Below are 15,000 nucleotides of genomic sequence, written 5' to 3'. Positions count from 1 at the left end.
AACTTTGCCTGTGGTTAACAAACAGTTGATATGATCTGATAGTATGTTTGACAAAAAGGTTGGCTTGCTTGCCAGACATCTCATTATCCCCAAAGCAAGTCTTTCCTCTAAGGTCTCTCTGTTCACACCCCCCCCCTCCTCCTCTATCCCTTCCTCTTCCATCACACCTTACCCGTTGTCTCACCTCACCTCTCGTCTTCCTTCTCGTGGCCAGAGAGACTTCCTTCCAGACTCCTGAACCTGAATTTGTATTTGACTATCAATGCTTTAACAATAAATGTGTATCAACCATGAAGATCTGACCATGTGCATAATTGACGTCTCAAGGAGGCTATATTCACTGTTGTGAGTTGAATTGCGAGGATGGGATGCATAGCGTTACTGACAGCCTCTGCAAAACAGCAAGGAGTATGAAACTTTTGTTGAAAATGACAATGAAAATGATTAATGAAAGTCCCTATTATTAGGCTATTCAAATATCGTCGTTCATAAAGAAAAACATTTATGTAATATGTTACGATGCTGAGTAATATAACCAACAGCAACAGGGGATGTTGCTCCGTATGTATGCTCTCTGTCATCTTTGAGATGGAGAGATCCGCAGTTAGCGCTGTGTGAGGTTGTGACATGTAGGAGGTAAACCCCATCCTACCTGGTGAGCAACATTGTTACAAACCTTGACCCAGAGACACCATACCAGAGGTAGTCTTATACTATTGTAGGGCTGTCCCCGACTAAAGATTTGGATAGTCGACTATGATAGGCCGAAATTTGAAAAAAGTATAATTAAATTTTTTTTATCATTCCATTTGGGCTGTGGGGGGGCTTAATGTCTGAAGGAGTCGATGGAAGGCTTCTTTTCCTCTGCAAAAGCATGCAATTGGTCCACTGATGGATACATCTTGATATTTGTCTAGTCTTGTGTGTTCATTAGATTGGTGAAATCCTCTTTCAGTGCCTCTGTGCCTGTTTTCTTAGGCAGTTAGCCTCTGGTATGTGTGCCATTAGCGTTAGCCATGCTTCTAGGCCTCTTTTCTTTTGGAAAGAATGATAAAAAAATTATAAAACATATTTTTTTATTATTCATTTTTTATTTATTTATTTATTTTTTCGTCTAAGAGGTTGGCAGTCGACTACGGCTCCTTTCGACCGATTAGTCGACTATTCGACTAATAGGGGTCAGCCCTATACTATTGTATACTAACACTATTTAGACAACCCCAGAGACATCATACAAGAGGTACCGGTAGTCTAATATACTATTGTATACTAACACTCTTTAACAGACTGATATAGACTAAGCTACTAGGTTTCATATATTTATACTTCCTGTCCTTGCATTTCAACTCACAACAATGAATGTACTTGAGGCTACGAGTCGACAGTGATAGAGCTACCGTGCATATTTGATGTGGAAGAAAGTTATTGATTTGGGGACAATGAAATGTCTGTTTAGCGAGCCAGCTCTGGGTTACTGGTTGGGTAGCGGATGAATTTAGAACGGTGATTAACACATTGGTTGCCAACAACGAGATTTCTCGTTATTTAATCGTTATTTCTTTTATTAGCGATATCCATTAATTTTTCATCCGTCCAGCCTGACGTTATCATTGGGAATGGCTCTGAGCTCGAAAAGGGCAAATACCGCCCCCTATCGTCTCCCGGATGGTAATGCACATCATTGGATTGGATTGAGTGAAAAAGTGCATCAGAGAAAAATTCCGGTCCAGGGTTTCCCCATCTCTGGCAAGCAGTGTCTGTTACCAAATTCACTGGCGAGGCTCGGAGCAGCTTTCGATTATGCGTTTCGGACTATAACGTTGGATCAATAAACGCAATCAATATTTGGAATGCCGATCAGGAATTGGATTCATCTTTTTGCAGAACATCTGATCTGAGGTAAGGAATCTATGTTACCAGTTTTGCGTTAATCAGAGTTGTTTTTCACAGCGTTCACAACGTGTGTGTGTGTGTGACGTTAGGCGCTGAGTGCGGCACGAATAAATGCTGCTTTTGTAACGTGCATAAGAACACAAATACTCTCGATAATCTAGCGTTTATTTGAAAACGATTCATAAATCAGCCGGAAAATGACAACGTGTTTTGTGTATTCCAGTAAATGGCTATTATCGCGGAATCTTTTTTTCTTTCTAGAAATCTCCAAAACTATACTCGTATTCAAAACGGTATAAAACGGAAATGTACTGATGAAAAAACAATCCGTTTCATACATGTTGACTGCAAGCAAGTCATTGATAAGCGACGGGTGTATTAGACTAGAGCCATATGAAATCCGTTTTATTATTTTCCAAATTCCATTTTATTTTTTCCCAAATTCCATTTTTTCCATTTTAATATTTCAGAATTCTGTATTTTGCCTTTTATGCTCATTTTACCATCAGAAATAGTGTCTAATAAGTGGGAATGAATAAATGTTCACAATTGAATAAGATATAACAGTCCATTTAATGTTTTTAAGTGCTGCAACTCAGAAATACAGTTCAATTTTACACAATATTTTTCAATTAATATTGTGACAAAATAAAAATACATATTTCAAGTGTAAACAATAGATACAGCTAGCTACTACTGACATTATCACAATGACAATGTCAGTAACCTAGCTATATCTATTATATTGTGATGAAATATAGTAATGCATAATTTAGGCACCTTTATTTCGTTTATAAAGGACAGTGTATAATGGCAATCGTTTGCATTAAACAAATGGATGGGTGCACTAGATTTAGCAAGAAGCTATCATTTCCATCTATAGTCCTATGTACTGTAACGTTTCATAGCTATTTAAGTTTATTTAGATTATAAAGGGCAGTGTATAATGACAATCGTTTGCATTAAACAAATGGATGGGTGCACCAGATTTAGCTAGAACTTCTAGAAGCTATCATTTCCATAGATAGTCCTATAACGTTACATAGCTATTTAAGTGTATTTAGTTTATAAAGGGCAGTGTATAATGACAATCGTTTGCATTAAACAAATGGATGGGTGCACTAGATTTAGCTAGAAGCTAAACGTCCTAACGTTATAGCTATTTAATCACAATAGTGTCGCAAGTGTTTTTGCGGGTCCAGTCCACGGAACGTTGACAGAATTAGCAAAACACCTTATCACCGGAGGCATAAAAGTCATTAGGATACTGTTCTGCTCTGAATTGAGGGCTTATTGTGGAATTGTTTAGCTTCTTGACGATGTTAACACTGAAGCAGCCAGACGCTTGAGCACCGCGGCTGTGTTGTGTGTAACACGCTGTAGAGTCCCCGCCTCCCCGGTCGCGTGTGCACCAAACGTTCCACCCAAAAACGAAATTTCAGTCCAGATTAGGCCAAATTCTGCAATATTCCACGTTTTGCAGTTGATTCCATTTTTATTGGTTAATTCCGCGATTCCGTCCGCGATTCCGTGAACGCGGATTTCATATGGCTCTATATTAGACACATAGCCATAATTTAAGATATAGTTTAATCGCTCGCAAATGTGCTCGTCCTCCCATTGATTAACGTGCTGGCATCCAAGCGATAAATCGTCATATCCGGCTAGCACACAATGTGTTAATCTTGGCCAAACTTCGTGTGCATTAAACAATAATACAAAGTAATAAAATACAAAGGAATTATATTTGAAATAATTATTTGGCAACTAGAGTCTTTTCTCGGGGCAACAGTGGCTCAAGGAGGTAACTTCGAGTGGTTGTCTGGTAGCCAGAAGGTTCCCGGTTGGATCCCAGCTCCTCCCAGCAGCATGTCGAGGTGTCCTCGAGCAAGACACACCTACTTACTGCTGTGAAGCACTTTGGGCTGCACTTCTTCTATTCTCATGGAGTGAGGAGAGGTGGCGACAGCGCTGTGATGGTCCTACTGAGGCCAGTCGTCTGTTCTGTTCCGCTTGTACATAAACAAGGTCTAGCTCAGGATGAACGAGGACTTGAATTACCCTCTACCATGCAACAATATACTGTTCTGAATGAATAAATATGAATACAACATTGTGATAAGGTGAGTGTGTGATAAGGGACTTTCGCCAAGGGTAGCCTAACAGCCCCCAGTTAGCTTGCCTTCATTAATACAAGGGTATCTCTCACTCACTGTGTGTGTGTGTGTGTGTGTGTGTGTGTGTGTGTGTGTGTGTGTGTGTGTGTGTGTGTGTGTGTGTGTGTGTGTGTGTGTGTGTGTGTGTGTGTGTGTGTGTGTGTGTGTGTGTGTGTGTCTCTCTGTGTGTCCTTAATAACCTCCATGATTAGTTATATCCTTGTTGTTGTTTCACCTTCTGTTCTGTCTATCCTACACTATATTTTCCTTATTTCCGCCCCTCTCCCTCTCCTCTTTCACTCTGCCTCTCTTTCCCTCCCTCCTCTCTCACTCTCTCCCTCTCACTCTCTCTTTCCCTCCCAGCTCTCTCCCTCTCCTCTCTCACTCTGCCTCTCTCTCTTCATCCCTCCTCTCTCACTCTCTCCCTCTCCTCTCTGATTCTGCCTCTCATTATCTCCCCCTCCTCTCTCTCTTCCTCCTCTTTCATCCCCCCTCTCTCATTCTCTTCCTCCCTCATTCTCTTCCTCTCTCATTCTCTTCCTCCCTCATTCTCATCCTCCCTCATTCTCTTCCTCTCTCATTCTCTTCCTCCCTCATTCTCTTCCTCTCTCATTCTCTTCCTCCCTCATTCTCTTCCTCTCTCATTCTCTTCCTCCCTCATTCTCATCCTCCCTCATTCTCTTCCTCTCTCATTCTCTTCCTCTCTCATTCTCTTCCTCCCTCATTCTCTTCCTCTCTCATTCTCGTCCTCCCTCATTCTCATCCTCCCTCATTCTCTTCCTCCCTCATTCTCTTCCTCTCTCATTCTCATCCTCCCTCATTCTCTTCCTCCCTCATTCTCTTCCTCTCTCATTCTCATCCTCCCTCATTCTCTTCCTCCCTCATTCTCTTCCTCTCTCATTCCCTTCCTCTCTCTTTATTCTATAATGTCTCCTCTCCTGCTGATGGCTGCATGAACAGGTGGCCTGTGGCAGGTTGTTGCTGGGCTCTTCTTGTTGGTCGGCAGGAAGCTGTGTGTGTGTGTGTGTGTGTGTGTGTGTGTGTGTGTGTGTGTGTGTGTGTGTGTGTGTGTGTGTGTGTGTGTGTGTGTGTGTGTGTGTGTGTGTGTGTGTGTGTGTGTGTGTGTGTGTGTGTGTGTGTGTGTGTGTGTGTGTGTGTGTGTGTGTGTGTGTGTGTGTGTGTGTGTGTGTGTCTGTGTCTGTGTATTTGTATGTATGTATGTGTGTGTGTGTGTGTGTGTGTGTGTGTGTGTGTGTGTGTGTGTGTGTGTGTGTGTGTGTGTGTGTGTGTGTGTGTGTGTGTGTGTGAGTGCATGTTTCTGTGTTTGTGTGTCCTGCTATCACCCCAGTAACAGAACTGTGTCAACTGGCGCATCCTATCAACTGAAGAGTGAGTAATATTGCATTATTGTTCTGTTTACAGTATACGCAGGTTGTGTGCTACATTGAGCACTATACTATACTATATACTATACAAGTATTTGATTGCACTCTTGATTGTGGTCTTTCAGCCCTCAACACTCCAGCAGCTAACCACAGGTGTCTGGACTAGGGATTCAAGTTGCTGCTGCTATAGCAGCTGTCAGTGTCTTCTCAGCCGCTGAACAAGACACAGGCGAACAAAGACGACAGAGTCTTCCTGCAGGAGTTCTCTGAGAAGGACGACCTGAGACCATCACCCTACAGACAACTAAGTGGATCTTTACTTACATCTTCTGAAAACAAGTGTTACTTGTTTAGTTCAGGAATAGGGGGAAGGTAATTATAATATTTATTCTTCTTCCTGCTCCTTTTGCCCATGGTAGAACTGTATTTATGTTTTTGTATGAAAACTGTATGATTTATATTACTTCCATGTGGCAAATAAAACTCTGAATCTGAATCTGAATCTGTACTACGTACATCTCCCCTTATTCCCCTCACCATGTGCGTTCTACCAATCCCTACTTTGATCTCCTCCTTTAGGCCATCTTCAGGCCGGCCAAACCGGATTGGAAGCGACCCGGCCAACCTCCTCTCCTCTACCCATGGCCACAAATATACCTCTCAACACATACAGGGGCTTATCCAACTGCCAATCAGCAGTCAAGAAGACAGACTTCATTACTGCCTACGCACACAGCAAATACCTCCAACTCTTGGCTATCACAGAAAACACAGAACTCCACAACACCTGCAGCCCTATCGACAGCATATAGCTTCTCTCACACACCCAGACCCTCCAGACTCTTCAGAGGCACTGGCCTTCTAACCTCTCCCTCCTGGACCACAAGTAGAATATCAATACCCGACCTCAACCCTCTCCTCCCTTGAATAGCATGTTGCATCTGTCTCTAGTCCATTCAATCTCACCATTGTTGTTCTCTATCACCCTCCAGGTCCCCTCGAACTCTTTCCGGAGAAACTGGACATGCTGTTAAGATGGGTGATTGATGGCTGCTAATGGGTGATTTCAACCTACCTGATCTGATCCTTGTACTGTACATGTCTGTCTGTGTTCCTCTTGTTATGTATGTTTACTGTGTTTTTTTGGAGCTCCTATTTATCTGCTGTAACATGAATTGCCCAGTTTGGGACATACTGTACTAATAAAATTGACCTTGACCTTCCCAGTCTGCCACAGTGGTCTCTCTCCCGCAGCTCTTCAACCTGACTCTCACTGGCATGCCTCCCACCCACAAGGCTGGCAGATCCTTTGACCTCATAATTCTCCCGTGACTCCAGCATAATTAACACCACAGTAACTCCCCTCCATGCATTAGATGACTTCTTTGTATCCTTTTCACTAACTCTTGTGCTAAAACCACAAACTGTCCAATTCACTTGTGTCTCATTTCGGATGCAATCTACGCTCCCTGTCCTTCTACACACCCTCTCCCCTCTGGCATCCTGTCCGCTCCACCCACGGGTGAGACTTTTTCTGCTCTCCCCTTTCAACCCTCTCCAACCTCCTTCAACAAGCTCTGTCCCCTTGCCAAGAGGCCTGCCAGCCGTCCCCCGCCCAGACCGTGGCTGACGGACGCGGTTAGAGAAGAAAGACGGAGCCTGAGAGCTGCAGAGAGGAAGTGCAAAAAGTCCCGCCTTCCTGGTGACATCACCACTTATCGTGACCTCTTGTCAGTATTCTCCAAAAACATTACCAGTGCCAAAGCCTCTTTCTTTCATCATACGATTGCGACGGATCCACCCCTTCCTGACAAAAGAAGCCACCCAACTCCTGCTGCAATCAACAGTCATGTCATGCCTCAACTATTGCAAGGCTCTGCTTCTGGTCTACCAGCTTGTGCCACCAAGGTGCTTGAACTCATACAGAACACAATGGCCCATCTGCTCTCCAATGTACCATACTCAGCACATGTTGCCCCACTTCTCCAAGAGCTGCACTGGCTTCCCATTGCTGAACAAATCCGTTGCAAGGTTCTTGACCTGGCATTCCGTGCAACAAAGGGAACGGCTCCCTCCTACCTCCAGCCAATGGTCTCTAACTACAGACCCTCAAGATCCCCACACTCTGCATCTTCCGGCCGCCTGGGACACACTCCTCTTCAGGATCCTGAGGGGTCATTGAAACAAAGCAGGCTATTCTCTGTCCTGGTCCCAAGGTGGTGGAATGGACTTCCCACCACAGTCTGGACCACTGAAACCAGCCGAACCTTCTGCCATCGACAAAAAACACCCCCTTTTAATCAATATCTGACTTTAAAAAAGTACTAACCTTCTTACTGTCTATACTACTATGTACTATGCTACCATGTCTATACTACTATCTACTATATTACCATGTCTATATGTACTATGCCTATACTACTATTTGCTACTAAGTCTATACTACTATCTACTATGTTACCATGTCTATACTGCTATGTACTATGCCTATACTACTATTTTCTACGGTGTCTATACTATTATCTACTATGTTACCATGTCTATACTTCTATCTACTATGTTACCATGTCTATCCTACTATCTACTATGTTACCATGTCTATACTACTATGTACTATGCCTATACTACTATTTTCTACAGTGTCTATACTACTATCTACTATGTTACCATGTCTATACTACTATGTACTATGCCTATACTACTATTTTCTACGGTGTCTATACTACTATGCCCTCAGAGTGAAGCACTCAAATTCGGCTAGATCAACAATACCGCTTTCCCTTAACCACCGCAGTCTTCCTGACTTGTTGCACACCATTCCTGAGTCACTTTGTATAAAAGCGTTAGCTAAATGACTAAATGTAAATGTGGAGCCTGGAATAGAGAGAGGAGCTCAGAGTGAAGCTGATTTGAAAAGAATCCCTGCAAATTGGTGATGGTGTGGCTGTCAGGAGCCTCCACAGGGTAAACAGTGTGTGTGTGTCTGTGTCTGTGTGTCTGTGTGAGTCTGTGTGTGTGTCTGTGTCTCTGTCTGTGTGAGAGGCTGGCTGGTGGAGACGACAAGGACACACAACTATGACATTGGAGGATTAACAGGCTGAGGTGTCAAGGTTTTACAAGTGGAAAATAAACAGTGAGGTGATGGTTTAGACACTATAGTATGTGGGCTTGCACTTAGCACACACACACACACACACACACACACACACACACACACACACACACACACACACACACACACACACACACACACACACACACACACACACACACACACACACACACACACACACACACACACACACACACACACACACACACACACACACACACACACACACACACACACACACACACACACACACACACTATAACACTGTCAAACAAGCTTGGCAAAGAAACAAATCACCATTAAAGTTTCCACTGCCTGGAGAGAGGACTCATCTGATCTCCCAAGTTTCTTAGAAGAGAATGTGTGTGTGTGTGTGTGTGTGCGTGTGTGCGTGTGTGTGTGTGTGTGTGCGTGTGTGTGTGTGTGTGTGTGCGTGTGTGTGCGTGTGTGTGTGTGTGCGTGTGTGTGTGTGTGTGTGTGTGTGTGTGTGTGTGTGTGTGTGTGTGTGTGTGTGTGTGTGTGTGTGTGTGTGTGTGTGTGTGTGTTGCAGAAGCATCTGTGCCACATCCATCAATGTAAGTGCTGATGTACCTGAAGCCGACCCCTATGATGGGGTTGTTGGCACCTCTCAATGTGTGTGTGTGTGGAGATGACGTGTGTGTGTGTGTGTCTGTTGCCTCGTTCATACTTGATGATTTTTAAAGGCACACTTCACAGACAAACAATGCTGATTTATTGAGCATTATAATCTCACACATATCCCTAAACCCAATAGTTTTGCAGACATTCATTTACAGTTTAACAGTTTATAGAGGATTTTCAAAATGTATCTTTTTATTCTAAATAACGGTCAAACTAAATCAATGTGTGCACAACGGTTTAGAGCTCTGGGATATGTGTGAGATTATTATTATTTCTTATTATGATTATTTTGTTTAGGAAGGGGATTCCTTTGGTGGCTTCTAAAACTTTAGGGTGACTGTGTACACATTCACAAGGTACGAATACCATGGATCGCTGATTATCAGAACGTTTATTCAATTGCCATTGAAAATGCAGCCATGGCAATGTTGTCAGCGACGCAGGCGTGAACTGAGAGCTGCTATTGAAATTAATGTTTTCCCCACTGCTTACTGGGTTGAAAACCTCACAAGCATCTCCTAAAATCAAGCGAAACTATTTGATCTCATAACCCAATGATCTAAAGCTGCCAGATGTCGTTCTCTCAGAGACACAGTGGGAATTGTTTTCCCGCAGTGAGCCAACGCGATGTGAAGGAGGGTATGACATCTTGACAGCCGTTCACCGTTCGCACCCTAAAAACCCTTCAATCATCACAAAAAGTTTCCAAGACCGGGGGTCCTAGGGGGGTTTAAAATCAAACTTTTTCGCAACCCCTGGACTGAAACAATACATCCCGCCAAACACACTTCAAAGCATGAGTGTGTATGAGGCGTACGTGTGTTCCTCTGTTTGTAGTCGTCTTTACACAGAGCACTTGAACCAGGGTGGTGCTGGTGCAGCTCTGAGATCTACCGTGAAGATGACACGCCGGCCAATGAGAGCTTTAAATTGTCCCTATCTTTCAACCTGGTAAACACGCCTCTCCAGACCGGCTCAATCTTCTGTGTGTAATGACAAGAAATGGCCAGTGGTAGTAATCAACTAGTGCAGTAAGTAATCGGCTAGTCATGTAAACATTCCAGCGTTTTGCAAACTAGCTAGAACATTTACATTTACAGATTGGTTACACTACACTAAGGTTAACCTTTCACTACCACACTACAGTGACTGGTCAGTGACAGTGACAGTCATCTGGTAATCTGAAGGTTCCCGGTTTCGATTCCAGCTCCTCCTGACAGCATGTCAAAGTGTCCTTGAGCAAGACACTTAACCTCCAGGTTGGCACCTTACACGGTCGCCTCGGCCGTTTGTGTGTGAATGTGTGGTATACGTTGTAAAGCTCCTTGGATAAAAACGCTATATAAATGCAGTTAATTTATTAAGGGATAGCTACTACATAAAATAATACAAGTGTAAATTGATAGAGCATTCTGTCCAGCCTCCCATATGATCAGCTGTGTGAAGAAGAAAGGGCCTCCATAGCGGCAGCTACCTGGCGAAGCCGACCCCTCTGCTGACCCCGTTGGCGTCTCTCAGTATCCGCGTGGAGATGACGTGGCCGAAGGGCTTCAGCATGTTCTCCAGCTCCTGCTCGTCCATCGACACTGGCAGGTTGGAGATGTACAGGTTGGTGGGGTCCTGCTCCTGTTGCTGCAGAGAGAGAGGGGGGAGGGATGGAGAGAGGGAGGGAGGGATGGAGGGAGAGAGGGAGAGGGAGAGATAGAGGGAGGGATGGAGGGAGAGAGAGGGGGGAGGGAGAAAGAGAGGGAGGGAGGGAGAAGAAGAATGAATTAATCATTAATTTACACATGGCAATAGAAATGCGTCTCTACTAGTTACACATACTGTACACACAGTCTCCCCCATGATATGTTTTTCTCCAGAGAGGTCAGAGGTCAGGGTGGCCTGCAGTACAACGGTGTAATTTTGGGGGTTCAGTGCCTTGCTCAAAGGTACTCAGGCAGAGATGGTGGTGGGCACCGCAGATGTAATACCAGCTGCCCTCCAGTCGCTAGCTCACGACTAAGGAGACCTCCTCCTGTCTGTACTGGGGATCGAACCGGCAACCTCTCGGTTTGAGTCAGAAGGAGGGAAAGAGTAGGAAGGAGAGCGAGGGGAAGCAATGCTAGAGCAGAGAAAGCATATAGGTCAGTGTGAGTAAGAGAGGGATACGTGTAGAGAGAAAAGAGAGAGAGAGAGAGAGAGAGAGAGAGAGTGGGAGGAGAGAACAAGATGAGTCTCTGCGTGAGAAATAATGGATCACCGTCATAATGGAGGAGTATTGAAATATGCATCAGGCCCCCGTTGTAAGCCATCACAGAACTAAGCTGTCAACAACATGGCCAACTCTGGCTGAACTCACATGACACTCCCATGCAATATGGATTGCGCCGAGAATTCTCCGTCCGCATGTGTGAGTGGGCCGCATTATGGATTTGCGTGAGTGGACTGTATTATCTTGTTTCACTTCCTGCCTGCTTGCTTGTGTAAGTGTACAGCTGTAATGCTTGCATGTACAGTGTGTATGTACCGTACAGCACTGTTCACGTGCTCGTGCCGTGACTGTGTAGTACTTGTACCCCAGAGGATGGTGTGAGCGCTCCAACATGCGCGATTGTGTATGCATGTGCACATGTGCATGCTGTTTTGTGAGTAAGTGTTTGTTGTTTGCTGTGTGTGAACGTGCTCATATGCAGTTGTGTGTTTGTGTGTGTGTGTCTCTAAGTGCTTGCTGTTTGGTGCCCAGGGGCTGTTGCTAGCTATAGCTGTAACAGCACAGCTGGTGGGGAGATGAGCCAGAGGGGGGCGAGGTGCCAGGTGAGCCCTACAGTACAACAGCCAGCCAGCCATCCATCCGTCCATCCATCCAGTCAGTCAGTCAGTCTATCAAACTGTAAACCAGCCTGACTGTAAATCAACCAGTCACCCAAGAAGAACCTATCCCTCCATCCATCCATGCAGTCAGAAAGTAAACTAGCGCGGGCGGCCAGCTCCCATCCGTCACGTCTCCTCTCAGCCTTCACGCAGCACCGCACCACCCAGACCACCCACCCACCCCGGAGAGAGACGCTGAACCCTGCCTGCACTGTAGCTGGCTGCTTGTGATGCCGTAGCTGACCTCACTCTGCAAGATAAAGATTTAGAACAAATTAAGTCAGACAGTGTGAAGAGAGAGTGTGGCGCGAGGAAGCGAGACGTCACTTTCCCAGGAGATGAGAGGCTACTCGTGGAACACGGATGAACTTCTCGTGTGATTAGAAAACCAGTGTTTTGTTTGTCACTGAACCAACCAAAAAAATAGGAAAAAATTACCCCAAACTTGATACCGGAGCGACTACCGCCGCGGTCACGCCGCCCCGGGAGATCCCAGACGGCGCTCGACCAGGCTGGAGACCTCGGAGCACATGCTGGTAAGTTCATCTACGGTCATTTCTCTGTTCATAGCCATATCACTGAAGAAGGACATTGTCCGAAACATGTCTGCTTTTTATTCAGGCTGCCATTAAAAAACATTGAACCTGTGAGTGCTGGTCCGGCTACCCTGCTTTTTGATATTCTGTTCATTGAAAACCAGCAGCTTTTGTTCTTGTTCCCTTGTCTTTTCTTCAGTAATGCCCTCCCTGTTAGGACTAGAGCTGGATGACTGATCTATCGTACCCCTGGATGCACTCACAGTGCATAAGACACACAACTCCGTATGTATGACTGCATTTCTATAGGGCTTTACTAGTACTTAGACACAAAGCGCTTCACTATGGGACGACTGACTGCGTACATTAGTCAATATGGGTGGCCCCAGTGGAGTCAACAGTGAGCTACACTGGACCACACAACGATGTTCAATGATGTAGAACTAACAAACCACTGACATCCAATCCAATGGGGTTTTATTTGCAGAGCTGATTTCATGCAACACAATGTGCTTTACAAACATCGGTCCTCATTCTCGAACGGAGAGTTTCGCTTGAAACAGCTCCCCCATCATCAGTTCTAACCTACACATTAAGCTCAGTCACAGAGATACTTCTTAGTCTAAATGGACTGCTGCTCACAGGAATCACCGTTTCCTCTTGTCTTGCTTTTGCTGCCAATGGGCAGGCAGAGGAAACAGAGGAGGCGGATGAGGAAGGGGAGGGGGAGGGGGATGGGGAGGGGGAGAGGAAGCGCCTCCACCAACGTCCTGCTCCGTCTCCTGTCTGTCTAGCTGTCTGAGGAGGAGACCGCTCCCTCCCCTGATTAATTAGCCATCTTATCTAACAGGACATGTTCGATCTGATTAAAGCCTACGGGAGAAAGCACCATGCCTTGAACGCCGAAACAGGAAAACACACCTCTCTCTCTCTCTCTCTCTCTCTCTCTCTCTCTCTCTCTCTCTCTCTCTCTCTCTCTCTCTCTCTCTCTCTCTCTCTCTCTCTCTCTCTCTCTCTCTCTCTCTCTCTCTCTCTCTCTCTCTCTCTCTCTCTCTCTCTCCCTCCCTCCCTCCCTCCCTCCCTCCCTGTTTCCCTTTCATTTTAACTAGGAACTCTCAGGCCTACATTCAGGGCAGCAAACAACTCCAAACAACTCAACAACAACTCCCTCTTCTTCTGGGGATTAGACACAATGGCGGGGCATTCACAAAGCTGCTGGTGACACCATGTAGGTTCCTCCGAGAGCCCACAATGCAACACACACAGACCGCGTTGCAGCCGGCTGTAATGTGTACGCCTTCTAACCATTACCATCCTAACCAAATAACTTTGGCGCAGCTTAGCTAGCCAGCTAGTCAGCCTCACCCCGGCGACGCGGCCGGTCCAGCGTCTTCTCTGTTGGTAGCTTTTAGCCACTCCATATGAGACTTGTACCCGCTTCCCTCGGGTCTTGCGCGAAGAGTGGTCAATGTTCAATGCAATGCGGTTGCGGCAGCGGCATAGTTTTGCTAAAGACAGGAGGGTAGCGGGTAGAAGGCTGCCTGTGAGGACAGACGAAAAACCTAAGATGACGTCTCGGCAGCTTCGGGAAACGCCTGCCATTACACACATTTGAAAGAGTAGGAATGACACACAGGATTTGCTGGTGGTGAATGAGGCTTATATGATTCAAGCCACAAAGTGCTGAGGTATGGAGGGGGTGGTGGGGGGTTTACCTCAGTTCATGAAAGCCTTTTCTTTTTCCTTCCTTAGGTTTCATCGCTTTCTTGAGGGGCCATTTTCCAGGATTATTTAATTTCTTCATATGCATAACATTGACGGATGGATGAGAGAGGTAACTGATTCACTCAGTGTCTAAGGCTAAGGTAAAGAGAGCGAGAGAGGAGTGACGAGTGAGCGATTTAGTGAGCGTGTGTGTGTATGTGTGCATGCATGTGTGAGTGCACATGTGTGTATGTATGAGTAAGATACAAGTACTGTACGTTCGTATGCTGTATGAGCCGTGTGTGTGTGTGTGTGTGTGTGTGTGTGTGTGTGTGTGTGTGTGCGTGTGTGTGTGTGTGTGTGTGTGTGTGTGTGTGTGTGTGTGTGTGTGTGTGTGTGTGTGTGTGTGTGTGTGTGTGTGTGAGAGAGACAATATACATGGTAATTATATGTGACAGTATGTTAAGTGAGTTTCACAACACAGGTGTGTGTGTGTGTGTGTGTGTGTGTGTGTGTGTGTGTGTGTGTGTGTGTGTGTGTGTGTGTGTGTGTGTGTGTGTGTGTGTGTGTGTGTGTGTGTGTGTGTGTGTGTGTGTGTGTGTGCGTGCGTGCGTGCGTGCGTGTGTGTGTGGCTCTGTACACGGGGTGGATTAGCATGGGGGGCCTTCTCTGCGCACGGCCGCCTCACTAAGTTCCCTCTTTGATGACGTTCCGCT

The 15,000-nt window shown here is 45.5% G+C and overlaps 2 pseudogenes across 2 annotated transcripts in view; both read right to left on the bottom strand.

Moving 5' to 3' along the window:
- LOC311227563 (RNA-binding motif, single-stranded-interacting protein 3-like) overlaps positions 1–12,636 on the bottom strand; it is a 107,612-nt pseudogene extending 94,976 nt beyond the window's left edge. Inside the window, exons 1-3 of the transcript XR_014621043.1 lie at positions 12,565–12,636; positions 12,226–12,294; positions 10,663–10,820 (exon numbers count right to left, since the gene is read on the bottom strand). The product of XR_014621043.1 is annotated as an RNA-binding motif, single-stranded-interacting protein 3-like (transcript). The remainder of the gene's footprint in view (positions 1–10,662; positions 10,821–12,225; positions 12,295–12,564) is intronic.
- The window catches only part of LOC311226498 (beta-1,4-galactosyltransferase 1-like), a 690,468-nt pseudogene that overhangs the window by 152,090 nt on the left and 523,378 nt on the right, over positions 1–15,000 (bottom strand). The gene's annotated exons all lie outside the window — the stretch shown is intronic.

This window comes from Notolepis coatsorum, assembly GCF_963971535.1.
Source record: "Notolepis coatsorum genome assembly, chromosome: 4".
Taxonomy (NCBI): domain Eukaryota; kingdom Metazoa; phylum Chordata; class Actinopteri; order Aulopiformes; family Paralepididae; genus Notolepis; species Notolepis coatsorum.
This window is presented reverse-complemented; position numbering and strand designations above follow the sequence as displayed.